The 8,889-nt window shown below is 52.6% G+C and overlaps 1 long non-coding RNA gene across 1 annotated transcript; it reads left to right on the plus strand.

Moving 5' to 3' along the window:
• Positions 1 to 277: 277 nt before the first annotated feature.
• LOC121138885 lies at positions 278 to 3,926 on the plus strand. Its single transcript, XR_005875767.1, has 2 exons — positions 278 to 568; positions 3,517 to 3,926. It is a non-coding gene; the product is annotated as an uncharacterized LOC121138885 (long non-coding RNA).
• The last annotated feature ends 4,963 nt before the right edge of the window (positions 3,927 to 8,889 follow it).

Genomic DNA, 8,889 nt, shown 5'->3' on the forward strand with positions numbered 1-8,889 from the left:
CTGACACCAAGACCTCATATCAGGGACTGATTGGTCCCCTGTCTCTACCTAGACTTTAAACTCTGTGCTTGGAACAAGAAATCCCCCAGGGAACCTGTCTCAGCCCACCCCTTGCCTCTCCTGCCTACCTTCTTGGCTCCTGTATTGTCTTAGTCCAGCAACATTTTCCTTACCCACTCCCCAGGGGCCTGGGATGTCCCAGGCTCCATCTCCAATTCCAACTCCTAGGTTAGTCTTTGGGTGGTGTCCATGGGAGGCTGTGTTGGGCAGTGGCCTGGGGAGGAAAGGATGTCCTCATTCTTTGGAATGCCCCATGGCCAGTGTCTGTGTGTGTCTCTTTAAGGTCTGGGCTATCTGTCTTTCCCAGGAGCTGGTTCACTGTTTTTCTCCACTCTGGCCCTCTGGGCTTACACAACCAGCTCCATTCTTCCCCTCCCCCCAAGGATCCCTTAATTACAGAACAGCAAATGGACATGGTTGAGGCTCCTGCACACTAGGCAAGAGTTCCACCAGGAAGTCTGCTCAACGCCCCGCCTGAGAGTAGTTAGTTGTCATCCCCACTGTACAGGTAAGGACTTGGTCTCGAAGGCATCAGACAATTTCCTGGTTTACCCTGCAGTCAGGGTTGGGTTAGGAGTTTGATACCAGAACCCAGCCCCTTTCCAGGAAAGACACTTAGCTCTAAAGGCTTGAGGGTGGGAGCCAGGTGTCCAGGGTGTGGAGCACAGCCCTGTAATTCCAGAACTCAGGAGTGTGAGGCAGGAAGATTCCAAATTCAAGGCCGGCCTGGGCTACAGAGCCAAGACCTTGTCTCCAAAAAGCAACTGCCAAGGACTATTAATAGTTACAGGCAAGTGTGTAGGAGTGGGATCAGGGTGGGAAGGCAGTGTCATACGGGGCGGCAGCAGGAGGGAAGTAAGGGTGACAGAGTGCCGCAGAGGGTTCCAAAAGGTGGGGTGAGGAGGTGCAGCGTGAATGGGCTGGGGTGAGCGGAGGGGGGGAGGGGGAGGGGGAGGGGAGCAGCAGGGATAGAGGCTGGGAAGGCGGAGATGGGAAGAGTGGTCGGTCAGTCTTGGGGGGAGGTGTGGGCTGTTTGGGGTGGAGGCAGCTGGAGGAGGAGGAGGAGGAGGGCATGGACTGGGTGAGGGGTGGGAGGCACACAAAGGTTAGGGGAAGTGAGAGCGGTTTCTAAAGGTGTGAGGATTCTTCAGGTCCCTGAGGAGCCTGATCCCCCCCCCCCCCCCCATCATCAGGGAGAAGAGGAACAAGGAGGATGCTGGAGAGACTTGAGGTTTCTGTCCCTGCCTGTGTCCCCAGTTGCTGCAGCCCCACCAGATCTGGCCATACTGCTAGGCTCCATTTCAGGGATGGGTGGAAATTTCCATTTTAGCAAAATCCATTTGTAAAGCCCTAGAGCTTTGAGCCTCGTTCTGCTCTGCTCGCCTGGCTCTGCCTGTCTGGCGCTGGCTGCCCGGTTAGCTCTGCTCTCTACCCCAGGCCTCCCTGCTCTCCTTCCTGAGTAGGCAGCCAGGAGCCCAGAATCTGGTCTCTCCAAGACGCTACTCCAGCCCCACCTTGGCAGCCTATAGAGGACCCACCCCTGCCAAGCGTCCTGACCTCCTAGGAGGCCCCGAGGACCAAGAATGTGAGGGATTACTGCCTTGTCCTCAGCTGGGGGGGCATCAACACAGCTGACCCCCACCATTCCATTTCCCAGGGCTGAGTGGAACAGAAAGAGGCCTTGGAGATCAACCTGTTCAGACCTTCTCATTCAGTAGGTGGGGAGAGTCCTGCCCAGGGTCACGTGACTTGCTGGTGGCCGCGTTGCCCCAAAGCCTTGGGAGCAGCTTTCGATCCTGCCCTGCAGCAGACCTGTGCCTTCCATGCACAATTTCCCCGCTATGCACCTGCTTGCTCATCTCCCAAGTGGGCTCACGGCCCTCCCCTCACTGGTGTGACCACAGGGAGTTGGAAACAGCCAGGGGAAGCAAAACGGGGGTGGGGATGGAAAGTCTATGACCCTCAAGTCTGTGCCGGAGACAGGATGATAAGAGTTACAGAGTTTCCTGGTAGGTGTCCAAATCCTTGCTCCACAGCCTTCTAAGACATGCAGGACAGGTGTGGCATGGACACAGATCAAGGCCCTGTGTGGGGAGACATGCTGTCTCCTGGGGAAGACAGGAAGGAGAAAGCTTGGGCCTTCTCTGGGCCAAACTTTCCACCCCAAGCCTCGTTGGAGTGGGCACTCTGGCCACTGAATGGCAGACGCATTCCCAGGGTCCAAAGTAAAGGCCTGAATGATTGGCAGACAGACTACGCTCTCCTGTGCAGGTGCGGGGCCAGGTCTGCCACGTCCGCTTGCCTTCTGTCACACTTCTGACACGGGGTACACCCTTTGGGCCCTGGCAGGAGAGATTAGTAGCTGGTCCAGGGAAGGTTCCCAGGGCCACCTGACTCCACCTGATCTTTAACCAAGTCCCACATCCTGGGCTCCCACTGTAGGGCATGTGCTGGCACTCTGTGCGAGCCTTGTCTCTAACACATGCCCCAGCACAGCCTCCAGCTGCTGCCCTCCTCCCCTGCCCCCAATGGAATCCCAGGCCCCATCTGCTCCACTTCCCTGTATTCCCCCCAACATCTGGACTGCTCCTGAGATCTGGCTCCCGGTTTTGTCCAGAGGGAGCTGTTGAGGGGAGAGGAAGCTCCTGGGTCTCATCAGTTCTGAGCCAGGGCCCGGGAAGGCCCTGGCTGACCCCACACTTTCAGCCTGAAGTTGCCAGAATGAACCATGGTCCCTGTTGCCTACTCTTCCTACTCTGGAGCACACCCTCAGATTGGGGGCTGTGTGCACCAACTTGCCTCCACAGCCTCCCAACTCCTACTCATGGGTCATGGTGTTCTCCGCGCCAGGATTTGCGGGTTATGTTTAACGTCCTAGCGAGGGCTGTACTCCTGAACTGCATATCCCAGGATGAGAAGCGTTTTTGCTTCCCAATCCTCCAAAAGCTAGTGATTCAGGGTGTGTGTATGTGTGTGTGTGTGTGTGTGTGTGTGTGTGTGTGTGTGTGTGTGTGTGTGTGTGCCCATTCGAGTGGTAGGCAGAGGGTAACTAAAGGTCTTTGGTCCAGAGCAGCAACATTTCTGAATGCCAGTTTAGAAAAGGATCAGGCTGAAACGCCCTTCACCCTCTCTCTTCCCTTCCACCTCTACCCTGCTTCCACCCAGCCTGTGCCTGGCTCCCTATGCCGACTCGGTTTCCTCAGGCAGAGGGCCCCAGCCTCGCAGGACACTCTCCATGGTCCTGAACCGAGGGCAGGCGCCGAAAGGTTTCTGCTAACTGCGAGGGGGAGAGATCAGGAAAGAGGCGGTAAGTCTCGCACGACAGAGACAGAAAGGGTGTAAGGCACCGAGGCACAGAGAGAGAGAGGGAACAATGCGAGCCAATGTGAAAAGTGAGATTTTGGTCGTACTATTTAAGAAAGATAATCTTCCCTCCCAATTCTCCATCTCCCTAAGACCAGCTCGGTGTGGTCCCTGCTACTCGCTAGATGCCACATCCCAGTTCCTCACATACTGCTTCCAGTCTGTGCCTGTCCCTGCGTGTTCGAGTCTTGTCCCCTAAAGGCTTGACTGTGCAGCGAACAAACAAACAAACAAACGAAAAGCAGAAGAGCCCCTCTTCTGGCTTAGCCCCGCACAAGAGCAGCCAGTGGTGCCAGCCTCAGTCTCCGGAACGCAGCCGCCTGCCACTCTGCGGGGAGGAAGGATTTACAGTCAACTCCACCGAGAGGCCCCGGACCGCGGTTGCAAGGAAGGGCTGGAGGAAACAGAACAGAAAGAAGAGTGAAAAGCGGTTTCCCGCTCGGTTATGGCTGTTATTATTTATTTATTCATGTATTTTTTATTAAAGAGGGATGTCGGCCTAATGAGCAAAGAGCCCGGCGGGCTCCTGGTGTGTGGAGCTGGGGTAATGGGGCACAAACCGCACACCCTGGTCCTGGAGGCCCCTCTCCAGAGCAGGGGATCCCTGGTAGGCAAGTGCCCCTCGGCTGCCGGCAAAGTCCTGTGTCGCCCCTGCGGGTGCTGGAGCGTTCCGAGTCGGCGCGGGCAGGCGCAGCTCCCCTCAGCCTAAGGGAGTCCAGCCCGCAGCTGGAGGCACATGGGAGCCTTCGGAGGCAGCTCTGCATCTCCAGCGCAGCATTGCTGCCCGAGCTCCGGCCCGCAGTGCACTCGCCCACGGCCTCCTCCTTGGCTTCTCTGCAAAGCAATAGCTCAACCCCTATCCTCTGGCAGGTGCAACACTCAGCCAGGATCACACTCAGCCTCAGGTTCAGCGTTCAGTCCAGGGCAAGCTTGGGACCGGAGCTTACCTGACTAAAGTTTGGCTTTCCTCAGAGCAGTCCTCAGCCTTAACGCAATCCTGCTGCAGCACGATCTAAACTTTGAAGCTTTATCGGGGAAGCTGGCTCATACCAGACCAAGAACCAGCCCCTGGGGGTACGGCTAGCCTTAATCCCATTCTGTGTTTGAAGACTAGCTTCAGTCCCAACCTCTGGCCCAGAGTTTTAGGGTGGACGAGGAAGCCTATGTCAAAAGCTGTTGGAAACAGGGGAATTGGAAGTTGTTTTTATAATCCCAACACGGAGGAGAATAAGACAGGAAAATCATGAGTTTCAGGCTAACCTGAGCTGCAGTCAGACTCTGTTTTAGAAGTGAAACAGAAGGTAATGGAGAGTGTAGGCTGGGGGAGTGGGGACTCAGTTGTTCCCTTTGACCCAGACCATGGAGGCTCTCTGTCACTCTGCCTCCTGCTAATTTTAAGGACTGGCTAAGAGTCACATGCTGGGGACTCAGGGAGAGGAAGGGGACTCTGGAGCTCTTCAACAAAAGCCCTTCCAAAGGAAGTGACTTGTTCAGCAAATATTAGCAGATGCCTGCTGTGTGCCAGGACTCGGGGGCAGGGGTAGCACCCCCAATAAGCCAGCTCAAGGTAATGCTAGAACAACACAGATATCTTAGGGGTCTCTGACTGCCCAGCATGCACTGTGCCAAAGCCTGTAATCCTCACCATTACCTCATTGTGCCATGACAGTGCCAGCAGGAACACACTGCTACTGGTTCCATTTTGTTTATTAAATAGCATTCTATTATAGAAGCAATTTCATGCACATTCTGGAAATGTGATGAATGCAGAAAGCAAAACTACAACACTTAGGAACTGGTCATATTCCTATCACCATTAACAGCACATCCCTTTACCCCTCTCTTTTGCTCTTGAGATAAGGTCTTGCCATGTGGCATTTGGCTAACCCGGTACCCACTCTGTAGACCTCAAATTTGTGGCAATCCTCCTGCCTCTGCCTTCTAAGTTCTGGGGTTGCAGGTGTGTGTCACCATGCCCAGGTATTCTTGAACTACCATTTTAAACTTAGGAGTCTTTTTTTTAAAACCAAAATGTGATCAAGGGGCTGGAGAGATAGCTTAACAGTTAAGAGCACTGGCATAGCTGGGTGTTGTGGGTGCACTCCTTTAATCCCAGCACTTGGGAGAGGCAGAAGCAGGCAGATCTCTGTGAGTTCGAGACCAGCCTGGTCTACAAGAGCTAGTTCCAGGACAGCCTCCAAAGCCACAGAGAAACCCTGTCTCAAACAACCAAACCAAACAAAAACAAAGCAAAACAAACAAACAAAAAAAAGAGCACTGGCTGCTCTTCCAGAGGATCCCAGTCCAATTACCAGCACCCACAGGGAGGCTCATAACTGACCCTAACTCCAGTTCTAGGGGATCTCATGCCCTCTTCTGGTTTCCACCGGCACTGCATACATGTAGGCAGGCAAAACACCCATACACATAAAGTGAGAAAAAAAGTGACCAAGGTGTGTGTGTGTGTGTGTGTCCAGCAATTTCTACCTTTTCATTTCAGTAGCTGTCTTCTCTTTTAGTACGTAGCTCATTTCTAGTTGGGTTGCCAGAGTCCAGTGTGATAATCCAGTGAAGAACACTGTTTGGCATGATGCAGTCCATTTTTCTGGGCTATTTATCCATTAGAACGGCCAGATTTGCCTTCCTCTACACATCTCTTCCCCCAGCTATCTAGTTATTTCCTTGTACTATTATTCGGCGTATGACACTCTCACAGCATTTCCTGTAAACTAGAAAATTGATCTAAAGGCTGAAGCAATTCAAAGTAAACCTTTGGAACTCATGTGTGGCAATGCTGATATGTCATTTGCATTGCAGCAGGAGGCACATGCCTTATTCTCTTACCATTAGAAATGCTTAGGCAGACAGTGGGGTGGTTATAATTTCATCCTCACCTCCTAGGAGATAATGTTTGTGGGTTAAGTTGTCACCAAACACACCTGACCAGAGATTCACTTAATGGCTATTAACACCAATCCGCAATCCTTGACTGGTTGCTTTCATATTTATTTAAGATTCATTGCTTTTTATGTGTGTGTGTGTGTGTGTGTGTGTGCGCGCGCGCGCACGCGTGTGTGCATGTGTGTGCAGGTGACTGCAGAGACCAAAAGAGGGCATCGAGTTGTTAATCACCTGACATGGGTGCTGGGAACCAAATTTCGGTCCTCTGAAATAGCAGCAGGCACTCTTCCAAGCCCTAACCCAAGCCCCCTGCTCCAGCAGAAATCTGGTACCCGGCACACACTCAAATGCACAGGCACCCACTGCTGAGAAGATGGTCTCTCTTTGTGGATGAAGCCCATCTGAGGAGAGAAAGGTTCTTGGTGAGGTCCAACCTGCTTCCTGGTTGAGAGTGGATACCTCTAATGATAGACACCGGCAAAGCAGCTCAGCATGTGTTATAAGGTGGTCCACGCTAAGAAATTTAAAACATTATCCTTTCTAATTCTCTCCACAAGCCAGCAAGGTGTGCAGCATCACTACCCTGTTCAGAACTGAGACAGAGTTCTGAAGGGTGAAGCACTTGCCTAAAGCCACGCAGCTATCCAGCAGTAGAGCCAGGATTAGCTCTGCTGACTCTGAAATCTAGACACTGTCATCACTCTGACACGACCTTTCAGACAGGCTTCCTGAGTAGCCTGAGATGAAAGAGTGAAACTAGTGACTGAAGCCTGTGTTGCCCTCCTGATGTGAGCTGGTTTCCCTAAGCCAGGTATTAACTAGACCCAACCCTGCTTAGTTCCCAAGATCTGGCATGTTCAGGGTGGTCTGGCCTTAGATTGGGCTTGTTCTGATATGGTCCACAGCTCTGTTGCCCTCTGTTAGCATCAACAGGAACATCAAAGAATCTCCTAGTTTCCTGTGCTTACCTCTACCCACCAAGTGACTCTCCAAAGTATGAGCTTGCCAGAAACTGGCTTGGTTTCTCCAGCCTCTGTACCTGCTTATCCCCCACATGCCCTGAGCTAAATTCTTTCATCTGAACTTCACCCTTGGACAACAGTACACAGTTGACGTAAGGATTTTCAAGATGGCACCAGAGACCCCTGGATAGTTCCAACACTGGTGGGAGGCACAGGAAGAAAGGTAAGGTTTGTCCCAGTGGGTCTGGCTGTGGAGCAAAGGCTTCAGGGTCAGGGTTCCATCCTCCAGCCCTGTCAGAGAGCAGGTCTCTGAAATGTCACCAGCACTAAGGGTGTCTTGAGAAATGTCAACAAATGCTGATTTAAGTCCCTTGCACAGGGTGGAGCCAGCATTTCTCTGTAGCTCCTTGGGATGTCATCCTTTCCAACTGCAGAAGAAAGAGAAACTAAAGAGCCCTGGGGATTTTCCCAGAAATGTCCAATATTTAGCAGATTTTACAGCTAGGGGAACCGAGACTCAAAACTCACAGGGCAAGGCTGCCATTCTCTCCAGAAGTATCAAAGATCTCTATCGTCTAGTCTTGTTCTCTGCTCCCTAGCATCTCCGGTCTCCCCCAAAACCCTACTCCCCACACTTTCTTTCCCCAGGCTCCAGTGTTCTGGAGTCATGGGAGCAACAGGATTTGAGGACATCATTCAGGCTATGGGCCCCGTTTGTAGAAGGGACAGTGAGAAAACAACCCGAGGCAGTGACTGCACCAGCTCCTGCTCTCCTCAGCCCCGTGCAGGACTCACACCTGCACTGTGGAGGCGACCTCACAGCCTCCAGGAGCTCTGGGAATGCCCACTTCCTCCAGGTTGTGAGCTAAAGCCCTCTCCTCTCCCAGTATAGGAACACCTCAACCCATGATCCCTTCCCCTAACCATGAAAGGCAAGTCAGCCTTGCCAAAGCCCCACCCATCCACATTCTCTCTTATGGATGGGATGAAAAGGACCAGTCTCCCCATCTAGAGAATCTTCCCCAAGGTACCAGGAGAGAGCCTGGCCTCCTGCCTCAGCAGTTCACAGCCCCCTCTCTCCCGGCCCTATCACCTTGTAGAACCTAGTGCTGGGGTCTCTCTCTGCTGTGTCTGAGAGGCAGACACCCCAATCATTCCCAACATGTTGCCATGGCTCAGGTGCACAGCCAAGAGTCGATGAACGAAGCAGGCATGGCTGCCTCAGGTCAGGCCAGCCACTGCCCTTACCAGCCTGTGCTTCCTCCTCAAAGCACTTGAGGGCAATCCCAGGCTGAAAGCTTCCTGAAGTGGGGACCCGCGTCTGAATCACTTCTTTGTGATTAATACAGCCTCCACCCAAGAAGGCACCTAATACATCTTTTTTTAAAGAGAATATATCAACAAACAAGTGAATTCATATGTAAATGAATGAATGACCTAGACATGCAAGGACTTTAAAACAAACAAACAAAACCCTCTTATTATAATGAGGAAATAAGATTTAGGAAGGATGGCAACCTAGAAAGGGCCTCCCAGATGTGGTAGAATGAGAGCCTTCCCCTGGAGAAGGTTCCTTTCCCGGCCCAGGAAGCATAGAGCAACT

Source organism: Mesocricetus auratus, unplaced genomic scaffold (assembly GCF_017639785.1).
Source record: "Mesocricetus auratus isolate SY011 unplaced genomic scaffold, BCM_Maur_2.0 Super-Scaffold_6730, whole genome shotgun sequence".
In the NCBI taxonomy this organism is placed as follows: domain Eukaryota; kingdom Metazoa; phylum Chordata; class Mammalia; order Rodentia; family Cricetidae; genus Mesocricetus; species Mesocricetus auratus.